The following is a 14163-nucleotide window of genomic DNA, read 5'->3' on the forward strand; positions in this document are numbered from 1 at the left end:
TGGTGACGCCATCCAATCATCTCATCCTCTGTCAACGCCTTCTCCTCCCACCTTCAATCTTTCCCAGCATCAGGATCTTTTCAGATGAGTCGGTTCTTTTCATCAGGTGGCCAGAGTATTGGAGTTTCAGCTTCAACATCAGTCCTTCCAATGAACATTCAAGACTGATTTACTTTAGGATGGATCTCCTTGCAGTCCAAGGGACTCTCAAGAGTCTTCTCCAACACCACAGTCCAAAAGCATCAATTCTTTGGCACTCAGCTTTCTTTATAGTCACACTCTCACATCCATACATGACTACTGGAAAGACCATGGCCTCGACTAGTTGGACCTTTGTTGGCAAAGTAATGTCTCTGCTTTTCCATATGCTGTCTAGGTTGGTCATAACTTTTCTTCCAAGGAGTAAGCGCCTTTTTATTTCATGGCTGCAGTCACCATCTGCAGTGATTTTGGAGCATTCCCCACCTCCCCCCAAAAAAAAGTCAGCCACTGTTTCCCCATCTATTTGCCATGAAGTGATGGGACCAGATGCCATGATCTTCGTTTTCTGAATGTTGAGCTTTAAGCCAACTTTTTCATTCTCCTCTTTCACTTTCACCAAGAGGCTCTTTAGTGCTTCACTTTCTGCCATAAGGGAGGTGTCATCTGCATATCTGAGGTTATTGATATTTCTCCCGGCAATCTTGATTCCAGCTTGTGCTTCATCCAGCCCAGCGTTTCTCATTATTTACTCTGCATATAAGTTAAATAAGCAGGGTTACAATATACAGCCTTGAAGTACTCCTTTTCCTTTAGGAAACAGTCTGTTCCACGTCCAGTTCTAACTGTTGCTTCCTGACCTGCATACAGATTTCTTAAGAGGCAGTTCAGGTGGTCTGGTATTCCCATCTCTTTCAGAATTTTCCACAGTTTATTGTAATCAATTTCTCACAAATAAATTGAGACTTTTTTTCCTAGGTGATGTGCAGACACAGTGCTTAAAAATGAATAAAGGAGGACAAATCTGTTAGCTTTACAAAATATTCTGAAAATGACAGTGAAGAACTGATTATGAATTTATTAAAAAATATGACATTGCTCTCTTTTGTCTGATAATACTATTCCTTCTTTTCAAGTTCACTTTCTTTAGTTATTAGTTTCCTCTCCTGTTTCCCTGAAAAACACCTGCAATTTCGAAGTGGTTAAACTTCCCATTCCAGGTAAACAAATGTGGTAGATGGTAGCAAGTGTCAGAAAGTGTATTATCATCAGAGGACATCAGAACCAGCACTCAAATGATCCAGTTTTCTGAACCTAAATTTGAACACTTGGTTCAGATCATCAGATGATGCTGCCTCAATTCATCAAATACCTATTGAGTTCTACCACACGCTGTGCCCACGGGGTACAAACCTGGCAAGAATGCCTCTGCCCTCGTGGAATTTAGTCCAGTCTAATCTGTAGGTCAGGTTACTAATAAGTAACACAGTACTGTAATAACTGCTACAAAGGTAGAAAGAAGGAAGACAGTCCTCCACCCTTTTGGAGAAGGGAATCACATTTGAGGAGACTCTTATTCTAGTCCGGGAAAAAAAGGCATCTCCTTAACAAGCAAATGTTAGGGCCGGGGGAGGGCACTCTGGGCCAACCCAGGCACACAGGGAAGTTCTCTATTGAAAGAATGTATCTGCCACATGACTGGACACTTTAACATTCTCCAGGTATATGCAACTGAAAGAAAAAAATCTCATTTAGATGTCTTGGGATCTCATCCATTTTGATGTTTTGCTGTGCTTTATCAAAGTGCATTGGCTCTCCTAGTAGTAAGGAGACTTCAGCATACTGCTACATATGAAGGAGCTTTAGATGAACTAGGAAAGTGACTTCGTTCTTTTGCTTCTTAAAGTAAGTACAAACTTTGCTTCATTTTTGTGACCAGCCTCTTTAATGTATCATGAGTTAGAGACTGAGGATTTTCTCAGTAGGCTACTTTTGGAAATCAGTTTGAGGTTGAATCTCAGCAGTTACAAACCTCAGATGAAAGGAGCCACGTGTACAGAGGCTTCTTAAAGACCCAGTCAGCCTTCATTTCCTCTCACAATGGGAGGCTTAGGGCCTCTACTGACTAGGATGAACCACAACAAAACAATACCTCCATGTGTGGGTTTTAAAAATAAACTGACTGATTTGTATGTACAAATGGCATCTTAGAAAAAGGAATGTAGAAAAGCCAAGTTGAAAAAGAAAACAAACAATACTTGAAATTCTCCCCTCTTTTCTCTTTGAACAGATTTTCTTCCTTAGAACTGTTGTCTGGAAAGCTCATATATTATTATATCGCCTGCTGAGCAGTTCAACCACCCCAGTATTGCTCTGGGATTTTAATGATATTATTATAAATGGTATGATAGATAGGTTGGGGTTTTTGCATAGATAACGAAAAGCCTCCAGCCCTTTAAACCTAAAGGCAGAGCATATACATTTGTTATCTTGGCTACACTATTGACAACATAAGAGATTCTTCGGAGACTTGAAAGCTGGGGCCAGCCGTGTCAGCTTGCATTTTAGGAGCGTTTAATTAACTGATTAATAGCACAAAAGAATATATCCACTCACTTGAAGTTTCATTTGCATAGCTTATCAGTAGGAGATTTTTCCAGTAATTTGCATACTCTGCTGCTCTCACAATTAGAATAACAAGGAGAAATCATCAAACTATATAAACAATGGCTATCAGCTAAATCTAAGTATAGATGGGAAATTAGAATTTATCTAGACCACTGTTATTAACAAATACATATTTTTAATCACATAATTAATAGCAGAAATGGACTGAGTTATATAGCCTTCATGTATTAAATTATTTGGAATTTATAATTATCTTTAAATAAAGTCAATATTCTTAGTAAATTATGGAGATTAAGTCATTAGGTCAAGAAACTAGCTAAGATACACTTTACATTCAAATTAAGTTTGTGTCTGAATGTGCTTTTTTACTTATAGGAATCTCTAAGTACATGAAAAGTTACAATCACAAGGAGTTTATACTAAAATGATATATTTATAGAGGATAGTAATACATAATACTAATATATAAAATTAAAGAATAAAAATTTCAGCCAAATGTCAATACTCTGACAAATAAATCTCTCTCCAAATATGTAGATAATTATGTTTAAAACATCAAATAATTTCTTTGGAATAGTTTGAAGGCAACATAGAACGACTTGAAAAGTCAATCCACCTTTAAGATTCTATCATCTCTGATGCTATATCTTTAAAGTGGTCCTAAAACTAGAAGAGCAAAGATACTTTGATAAAAGCTGAATGAAAGATCAAGAAAGATCAGATCTCAAGGTTTTACAAGTGACTTTTTTTTTTCTTTTAAGGTGCGTATATCTGGAGAATGTTAAATTGTCTAGTCGTGTGGCAAATTATGTTCTCAGGAAGAGACAGACTTTTATGTCTCTGCTAGCTCAGCTTGTCCTTCTCACAACCCTAACAATTGCCAGCTAAAGCAACGTTTTATCTTCCAAGACTGGGTTAAGAGATCTGACTCCTTTCCCTACAGAGAATAGATGATTCTTTTTCTTCTTGCCACCTTTGTAGCAATTATTGCATTGTAACAAATAATTAGGATATTGTTCCTTCCAAAACTGACTTTATAAAATTACTGCATTTTTAAAAAATAACAGATTTTTATTAATCTTCTTCAAGTCCAAGAAACAAACACAAGAGCATGAGAAATTAAGGCTTTTGTTATGATGTTCTATACACTCTTCAGTAGATCAAACAGAATATTGAATTTTGACTTAACACAAGCTTTCTATTAAAAAATATGTTCAGGAATACAATTGAGTAGTTGAAAATTCTTTAGAGAGTCTGAAAAAGTAGAAATGACATATCTCAAAGATTTGTTTTCCTTTATTAAAATCTGTAAAACAGAGCCAGTTTTGTTATATATTTCTTTATTATTAATTTTTAAATATATAATTATATTTTATTTATTTATATATAAATATATATAACATTATATTGCTTTCAGGTACAAGCATAATAAATCAATATTAGCATACAGTACAGAGCGATCACCACAATGTACGGTTACTATAGGAATGGTAACCTATTCCTTCACCCTTTTTACCCACTCCTATACCACTCCACCCCTCTGATAGTCACTTATCTGTTCTCTGTACCTATGAGTTTAGTTTGGTTTTATGCATTTGCTTTGTTTTCCAGATTCCATATATAAGTGAAATCATACAGTACTAGTCTTTCTCTGATTGACTTATTTCAATTTAGCATAAAACCCTCAGGGTCCATCCATGTTGTTGCCGATGGTAAAATTTCCTTCTTTTTATGGCTGAGTGGTATTTCATCGTGTTGTGTGTGTGTGTGTGTGTGTGTGTGTGTTTCTCATGTCTTTTTTATCTGTTCATCCATCAATGGATGTTTCCATATCTTTCCAACTATAAATAGGGCTGCAAAAAACATTGGGGTGCATATATCTTTTTGAATTAGTATTTTTGTTTTCTTCAGATACCCAGAAGTGAAACAGTTGAATTAGATGGTCCTATTTTTAATTTATAAAGGCACCTCCATATTGTTTTCATAGTGGTTGCACCTTCTTACATTTCCACCAACCACACAGGAAAGTTTGCTTTCCTCCACAACCTCTCCAACACTTGTTATTTCAGGAAACCATCAACAAAACCTACTGAATGGGAGAAGATATTTGCAAATCACATATTCAGTAAGGGGTTAATATTGAAAAAATATAGAGAACCCATATAACTTAACAACAACAAAAAACAAGTAAGCTGATTGTTAAAAGTGGGCAGAGAGAGTAGGAGATAGGAAGAAGGTTCAAGAGGGAGGGGACTTATGGATATCTGTGACTAAGTCATGTTGATGTATGGCAGAAACCAACACAATATTGGAAAGCAGTTATCCTCCAATTAAAATGGGCAGAGGATCTGAATGTGCATTTCTTCAAAGAAGACCTAGAGGGGACCAACAGACACATGAAAAGATACTCAACATCACTAATTCTCAGGAAAATGCAAATCAAAACCACAATGAGATATCATCTCACACCTGTTGGAATGGTTTTTTATTAGAGCCAATTTTTAAAAATTATTATAAACATTTCCTATAGTTTTTGTTTCAAAATGGAAATATTTGTTGGATTCACTAAGTGTATAAAATCTTCATATAAAGTCACCAGGTTTAAGATGTTTTATTTCAAGTTTACCTGGTTCAAAAAAAAATCTCAAAAGTAAATATTATAGAAATGCTTTTTGGAAATTAAATTGATCTCTTGATTTTTTTCCATACCATTTGCTTCCTTCGAATCTTCCAGTATCAGTAAACTGTTGATGTCCTACTCAGTTACTGAAACCAAACTCCAGTAAAAATCTTTGATTCCTGCCTTTTCTCACTGTCATGCAATATGATGTTTCATTTACTTGACACTTTTCTCAAGATCTTGATAATTCCTTATGGGAATCATCAAGCTTTGGTCCAAAGTAAGCACTTCCTGACAACTCCATCTAAATTACTAGTGTCCCAGCTCCTCACTCTCACTCACAGCATGAGATCACATCGCTCTGTTCTACTCACGTCATAGTCCTCAGCATCATCTGGAATTTATGCTGCTCGTTGCTGTTCTTAGTCTCTTTATCTTGTCCACCAGACTTTAAGCCTTTTCTTTCTTGTTCTCCCCAGTGTTCCAGTACTTAATAGAATACTTGCACATAATGCACACTGAAAAATATATTTCAAATGAATATTTTGAGAACAGATTTTTGAACATTTATTTCACTTAAGAAATACCTCATTTGTGCCTAGTATTATATGAGGGAAAGGTAAGGGATATATATTGAAAGACAGACATTTTATCACTTTTTGCTAACCTGATAAAATAAGACAACTTGGCATGCTTCCCTGTACACCTCCCCTTCACTGTCCAATTCTCATTTCTCTTTCTTTCTCTTCCCAGGAACCTTATTCACAGGAAAGCAGAATGACAGAATGCGAATAACACAGACCACAGGAGTTAGATGAGTTTGTGATTTCCAAACTGGGTGAACTTGGGCCAGTTGTTTAGATTTATAGAGGTTGTGTATCTCACTTGAAAAATAGGAATTTTTTTTTTCTATCTTACTGGTTGTGAAAACTGAATATAACAGTGAATGTAATATATATCTTAGAATATTAATGGCGTTCATTAAATGGGAGCTTTATTTTTCATGAAATTATCTGATGTCAGTCATACCCCAAGCCAATTTTCTTTTGAATCAGATCAGATCAGATCATATCAGTTGCTCAGTCGTGTCCAACTCTTTGCGAGCCCATGAATCGCAGCACGCCAGGCCTCCCTGTCCATCACCAACTCCCGGAGTTCACTCAGACTCACGTCCATCGAGTCAGTGATGCCATTCAGCCATCTCATCCTCTGTCGTCCCCTTCTCCTCCTGCCCCCAATCCCTCCCAGCATCAGAGCCTTTTCCAATGAGTCAACTCTTCACATGAGGTGGCCAAAGTACTGGAGTTTCAGCTTTAGCATCATTCTTTCCAAAGAAATCCCAGGGCTGATCTCCTTCAGAATGGACTGGTTGGATCTCCTTGCAGTCCAAGGGACTCTCAAGAGTCTTCTCCAACACTACAGTTCAAAAGCATCAATTCTTTGGTGCTCAGCCTTCTTCACAGTCCAACTCTCACATCCATACATGACCACAGGAAAAACCATAGCCTTGACTAGACGAACCTTTGTTGGCAAAGTAATGTCTCTGCTTTTGAATATGCTATCTAGGTTGGTCATAACTTTCCTTCCAAGGAGTAAGCATCTTTTAATTTCATGGCTGCAGTCACCATCTGCAGTGATTTTGGAGCCCAGAAAAATAGTCTGACGCTGTTTCCACTGTTTACCCATCTATTTCCCATGTGCCTGCATAAGATCAATTTTTGAAAAGATAATTGGCAGCTAGCAAGCATACTAAAACACAGTATGCATCATATTTTTAATGGTCTGATTCCTTTCCTTGAGAATAAAACAAGAGGTAATTATAACTCTAATTCCTGTTGCTTCCTGATGTGTTTGCTGGATCCCATGGCAGGCCTGGAGGCAGCAGTCTGTCAGTATTGGCCCGAGTGAGTAATAAGGTGCAGTAATGTCAGAGCCATTAAGCATCATCTCACAGTTAAAGGGTGAGAGGTCAAGTGGCTGCCTATGGAAGTAGCATCCAGTAGATCCAAAGCAGAGACAAAAAAAAAAACAAAAAAACAGTCAAGTCATCCCATCCAAGAGGAAATATGAAGTATTTCATACTGTATGTTATTAAAAAATAGTCTGGAGCTGAAAGGATATGTCTCTGAGGCCAAGAGACCCAGCAAATATGGGAACTTATGCAGTGTAATAAATTTTATCATGGAATAATGAAATATCTGACAAGACTAATTTTATTTATTGCTTGATAGATAGCATTTCTGTATTTAAAATCAGTGGTAAATTAGGTGCTTTGGCAAGAGAATCTAAAGCAATTTCAGTTCCATTTTTATTTAGGCTTAAATCATCCTTTCTCTTACTTCATTCCCTGATTAGAACTCTTAAAATAACTATGTCAAGCACATACGGTCGCCAAGTCTGATAGAGGCACCAACACCCAAAGGTGTATGTATGTGCATGACAGTGATATTTCCTACAGCAGTGCTCTGACCCTATTGGAGAAGGAACTTAAAGACTCTTCCTTTATCAGGAGGCAAATCTGCTCTTGTCATCTCTAACCATGATGGTAGCAATGCTTGGAACCCATCATTTTTGAGGGATTGCAGGAAAATATGGGATTCTGTTCTTAACTGAAATGGCCTAATTAATGCTGGGTTATCCCAGATCGACTAACCCCAGTAGAATTTTTCAACTTAAGATCTAATTCTGATCTGTTTGGGAATTGGATCTAATTGGAGTCTTGACTGGACTTGGTTTCCTAGAGCTACCTTATGTCTTCTTTGGAGCCACCCTAGAAATATAAATAAGGCTCCTATATATTCAGTTCAGTTCAGTTGCTCAGTTGTGTTCAACTCTTTGTGACCCCATGAATTGCAGCACTCCAGGCCTCCCTGTCCATCACCGACTCCCAGAGTTCACCCAAACCCATGTCCATTGTGTCGGTGATGCTATCCAACCATCTCATCCTCTATTGTCCCCTTCTCCTCCTGCCCTCAATCTTTCCTAGAATCAGGGTCTTTTCAAATGAGTCAGCTCTCCCCAATCAGGTGGCCAAAGTATTAGAGTCTCAGCTTCAACATCAGGACTGATCTCCTTTAGAATGGACTGGTTGGATCTCCTTGCAGTCCAAGGGACTCTCAAGAGTCTTCTCGAACACCACAGTTCAAAAGCATCAATTCTTCTGCACTCAGCTTTCTTTATAGTCCAACTCTCACATCCATACATGGCTACTGGAAAAACCATAGCCTTGACTAGATGGACCTTTGTTGGCAAAGTAATGTCTCTGCTTTTTAATATGCTGTCTAGATAGGTCATAATTTTCCTTCCAAGGAGCAAGCATCTTTTAATTTCATGGATGCTATCACCATCCTCAGTGATTTTGGAGCCCAGAAAAATAAAGTCAGCCACTATTTCCACTGTTTCCCCATCTATTTGCCATGAAATGATGGGACTGGATGCCATGATCTTATATATTAGAGGAGTCTGAATATGACTCAAGCAGAAATAAATTCCTTTAAGCTTTCTAGACTGGTCAATACCCATGTGTGCATGCTAAATCGCTTCAGCCATGTCCAAGTCTTTGCGACCCTACGGATCATAGACCACCAGGCTTCTCTGTTTGAGGGATTCTCAAGGCAAGGATACCAGAGTGGTTTGCCATGCCCTCCTGCAAGGGATCTTTCCAACAGAAGGAGTGAATCCATGTCTCTTATGTCTCCTGCATTGGCAGGCAGATTCTTTATCATTAGTGCCACCTGGGAAGTCTAATTGATACTCAAATATCCCCAAATGTAATGACAGAGGAGGCAAGTTTAAAATACTCCCAGCCACCTGGGAATCATCTAGAATTATACTGTCAAATATGGTAGCTACTAACCATATGTGTGTGTGTGTGTGTGTGTGTGTGTGTGTGTGTGTGTGTGTGCTTAGTCATGTCTAACTCTAGCTGTTAAGTCACGTATGACTCTTTGTGATTCCATGGACTGTAGTGTGCTAGGCTCCTCTGTTTATGGAATTTCCAGGCAAGAATACTGGAGTGGGTTGCCATTTTCTAGTTTCTCTGGTGGCTCAGTGGTAAAGAATCTATAATCTGGGAGACCTGGGTTTGATACCTGGGTCGGGAAGATCCCCTGGAGGAGGACATGGGGGCCCACTCCAATTCTCTTGCCTGGAGAATCCCATGGACTGAGGAGCCTGGCAGGCTATGGTCCATAATGTTGCAAAGAGTTGGACATGACTTAGTGACTAAACCACCACGACCATATACATATACAATGGAATATTACTCAGCCATAAAAAGGATGAAATAATGCCATTTGCAGCAACATCGACAGACCTAGAGATTATCATACAAAGTGAAGTAAATCAGAGAAAAACAAATGCCAGATGATATCACTTATATGTGGAATCTAAAAAGAAAATGATATTAATGAGCTTATTTACAAAGCAGAAATAGACCCACAGAGATAATAAACTTACAGTAACTGAAGGGAATAGCAGGGCTGGGAGTGGGGAGAGATAAACCAGGAGGAGTTCGGGGTTAACATATATATACCACTACCCTTATGGCAGAAAGTGAAGAGAAACTAAAAAGCCTCTTGATGAAAGTGAAAGAGGAGAGTGAAAAAGTTGGCTTAAAGCTCAATATTCATAAAACTAAGATCATGGCATCTGGTCCCATCACTTCATGGGAAATAGATGGGGAAAGAGTGGAAACAGTATCAGACTTTATTTTTTTGGGCTCCAAAATCACTGCAGATGGTGATTGCAGTCATGAAATTAAAAGATGCTTACTCCTTGAAAGGAAAGTTATGACCAACCTAGATAGCATATTCAAAAGCAGAGACATCACTTTGCCAACAAAGGTCCGTCTAGTCAAGGCTATGTTTTTTCCAGTGGTCATGTATGGTTGTGAGAGTTGGACTATGAAGAAAGCTGAGCACCAAAAAATTGATGCTTTTGAACTGTGGTGTTGGAGAAGACTCTTGAGAGTCCCTTGGACTGCAAGGAGATCCAACCACTCCATCCTAAAGGAGATCAGTCCTGGATGTTCTTTGGAAGGAATGATGCTAAAGCTGAAACTCCAGTACTTTGGCCACCTCATGTGAAGAGTTGACTCATTGGAAAAGACTTTGATGCTGGGTGGGATTGGGGGCAGGAGGAGAAGGGGACGACAGAGGATGAGATGGCTGGATGGTATCACCGACTTGATGGACGTGAGTTTGAGTGAACTCCGGGAGATGGTGATGGACAGGGAGGCCTCAGATCAGATCAGATCAGTCACTCAGTCGTGTCCGACTCTTTGCAACCCCATGAATCGCAGCACGCCAGGCCTCCCTGTCCATCACCAACTCCCGGAGTTCACTCAGACTCACATCCTTAGAGTCAGTGACGCCATTCAGCCATCTCATTCTCTGTTGTCCGCTTCTCCTCCTGCCCCCAATCCCTCCCAGAATCAGAGTCTTTTCCAATGAGTCAACTCTTCGCATGAAGTGGCCAAAGTACTGGAGTTTCAGCTTTAGCATCATTCCTTTCAAGGAAATCCCAGGGCTGATCTCCTTCAGAATGGACTGGTTGGATCTCCTTGCAGTCCAAGGGACTCGCAAGAGTCTTCTCCAACACCACAGTTCAAAAGCATCACAGGGAGGCCTGGCATGCTTCAATTCATGGGGTTGCAAGGAGTCGGATAGGACTGAGTGACTGAACTGAACTGAACTGATATCTAAAATAGGTAAACAAGGACCCAGGTAGCGCTAGTGGTAAAGAACTCGCCTGCCAATGCAGGAGATGTAAGAGACATGGGTTTGATCCCTGGGGTAGGAAGATCCCCTGGAGGACAGCATGGCAACCCACTCCAGTGTTCTTAACTGGGAAATCCCATGGACAGAGTAGCCTGGTGGGCTACACTCCATAATCACAAAGAATTGGACATGACTGAAGAGATTATTTAGCACACACACTGTATAGCATGGGGAATTTTACTCAATATTCTATAATAAACTATAAGGGAAAAGAATCTGAAAAAGAATATGTATATATATGTGTGTGTGTGTGTGTGTATTACTGAATCACTGCATACTCACTGTACACTTGAAACTGACAAAATGTAGTAATTTAAACTTCAATTAAAAAAGGAAAAAATACGTTTAAAACTATTAAAAACTAAACTTTAAATTAATCTAAATTAAATGGAAAATTAAAATTCAGTCCTTTAGTTACACAGAGTTCAGTAGCCACATGTACAGGATATAGAACATGTCCATGATCTAGAACACAGTACCTTTCCATAAGAGCACTACTTGGTTTCTTAAGCCAGAAGTTTGCTATAGATTTCAAAGCTAGTGTGTCTTGTGAAAGTCCAATAATCATGTGTTGAATGGTTGAGTAAATGATCTCTCTATTTTCTATACATGCTTATGCCCCTGTTGCCTCTTCTCTAATGCTCATCAGGCTTATAAATACTTATGCAGCATCTATCATCTCCACTAAACTAAAAGTTCTGTGAAGGCAAGCACCATGTCTATCCAGTTTCTCACTGTATCTCCAGCATCTAACACAGTGCCTGAAACATTGTTATTGTGCAAGAAATATTCATTGAATGAAATAATGAATAGATGGATCCTAACTTTCTATATAGCACTCATGTATAAAAATGGGGTTTGCATGAGAACTAAATGCAATAGGATAAATAAAGTACCTGGCATGTACCTGATATATAATTGGAACTCAAATACTACCTCTCTTGTTCTCTGATTAATAGAAGCCTGGGTCACTTGGATATAACAGGTCACAAAGACTTCTGGTCAAGCCAATAATTTCCTTAGCTCTTAGCTTTGTGCTTCCTTCCCTTTGATCAAAAACTTGGCTTAAGTTACTAACTACAAGCAGAAAAGATCAGGGTTCAATTCCATTATTTGGCACTAAGGCAGCAGGTTTCCAAGGGAACACAGTACCAACTCAGAGCAGTAAATGTCATAATTCATCCTAGAAATCTCTTCAAGACTAAAATTCTGGCTTTTGACCAATCATCCATTTTGTTCAGTCTTTCCTTCTCCTATCAGACTTCTGAATGCAATACTGCACCATAATTGTGGAAACCATTCCAAAAGATTCCTGGGCATGAATTAGCACTGCAGAGGCAATTGGAGGGAGAAATTCAGGGTGAATTTTCCTTTAGGATGAGCATTTCAAGTCTTTTGTTGTTGTTGTTGTTGTTGTTCTTGCTTTGTGCGCTCAACTCTCCCCTAAAGTGCTACTTTTAGATATTTTAGAGGTGAGGATGGATGGGACATTTTTGTTTAGTTTAGAGGCAGTTATTAGAAAAGTCAATTTTAAAATGTACAAAGTGAAAAAGGGAAAGGAAAAGACACTGAATGTTCTCCAGGGTGGTTCTAAGTATTACAGGGCATGTTGTAGAAAAATTTTTAGCCATCTGCTAACGGATATTAGTAAAAGTGGAGACTGTGCTGAAAAATAAAGTGTCAGGTTGTCCTTTGCAGAAAGTTAATAAAAAGAAGGAAGTGAAAGACTGCTCATTATTTTTAATGACCTTGCTTTCCAGCAGAGTGCCTGTATCTCTCTGCCTTTACTTTCTGCCTTCTTTCAGTTCATTTTAACACACTAAACTACTCCTTAGAATGATGGCTTTGTTCTAAAGCACAGAGTTCATCAGAAGGCTCACAGTCCCAGGCTGACTTGTTAGTCACAGGTTCAGTGCCAAGGTGATGATGCAAAGACGATCCCAGGACATTGTCCACGGAACAGTCAACAATCATGACTGCTCTGGACTTCCTTTTGGACATGTCCACTTTGTTATGCGGAATAGCTCTCAAATGTTTTATTGTGTTTGGTGGGTGATACAAGTTTCAGCCATTCATAAAGAGAGTAATTACCAAGGTGGTTCCTCCTGCTTTGGTAAACCAGGAGGCATTACAGCGTGTTGTGGTTAGGAGTAGGCTCTGTTTCTGAAGAGCCCATATATGTATATGCATGTATGGAATTTTATACACACTTACTTTTCTAGTTTTAGTAGTTCTATACAAACTATTTGAATGAATAAAGTTCATGCTATACATGTAGCGTAGGTACCTTTCTGTGCTAATATCCTTAGTTATCAATGGCCTTGTATCTCAGAAAGAAATTATGGCAAGATAGATAATAAATTCATTAATAATGAGACAAAAAGTAATAAATAATCCTTCATTTCACGATGATGCTAAAAGAAGGTACACTCTTTAATCTAGGCATGTGTATGTTTCATACAGCAGTAAAATTAAGTCCACAGATACACAATAATGATAAACTCATAGTTGCGTGCACATGCACACACACACACTGAAGGAATGAAAATTTAATTCCAAACTCTATATTAGATATACCCGCGGTCTTTGTTAGAATTTTTTTAACCCGATTTCTCTCTCCAAATAAGGGCTAAACTGGCTGTGCTTAGGAAAGCCCTTTGAACTCAATATTCACAAGTCCTTGTGTTTTGAAAAAGAGATAAGTGCTCTGGAGAGTGCCTGCAATGGGTAAATGACACCAGACTCCTGAGGGTGGGCTTGGAGCTGGAAATGCAGCAGGAGCATTTTCTATGAATTTAATGGGGCTGAGTCTTTTTGACATCCTTCAGGCAAAGTCGTCAGAGATTTACCTATTTATAAAGTCAACAATTGGAGTGACGCTCTGCAGGGTTGACTTGCATTTCCATGTGAGTGTATGTGTTTTTTAAACAAAATTAACGGGTCTTTTTGCCAAAAGTATTCAGGCACCATCATACCCTTAAAAAGCGTTTCTAGAAATAAAGTATATGTTTATTCATTAGCTGTCAGGCGCTTCTGGGCTCTGTACCCACACACACAGGCTGTTTAATGTGGAGTTTAATAACATTTATGTAGAACCAAGCTGGGGACGAGCTTGGTGGAGAAAAATCCATACTGACAAAACATACGGTTTTGCTT

This window comes from Bos indicus, chromosome 5 (genome assembly GCF_029378745.1).
Source record: "Bos indicus isolate NIAB-ARS_2022 breed Sahiwal x Tharparkar chromosome 5, NIAB-ARS_B.indTharparkar_mat_pri_1.0, whole genome shotgun sequence".
Taxonomy (NCBI): Eukaryota; Metazoa; Chordata; class Mammalia; order Artiodactyla; family Bovidae; genus Bos; species Bos indicus.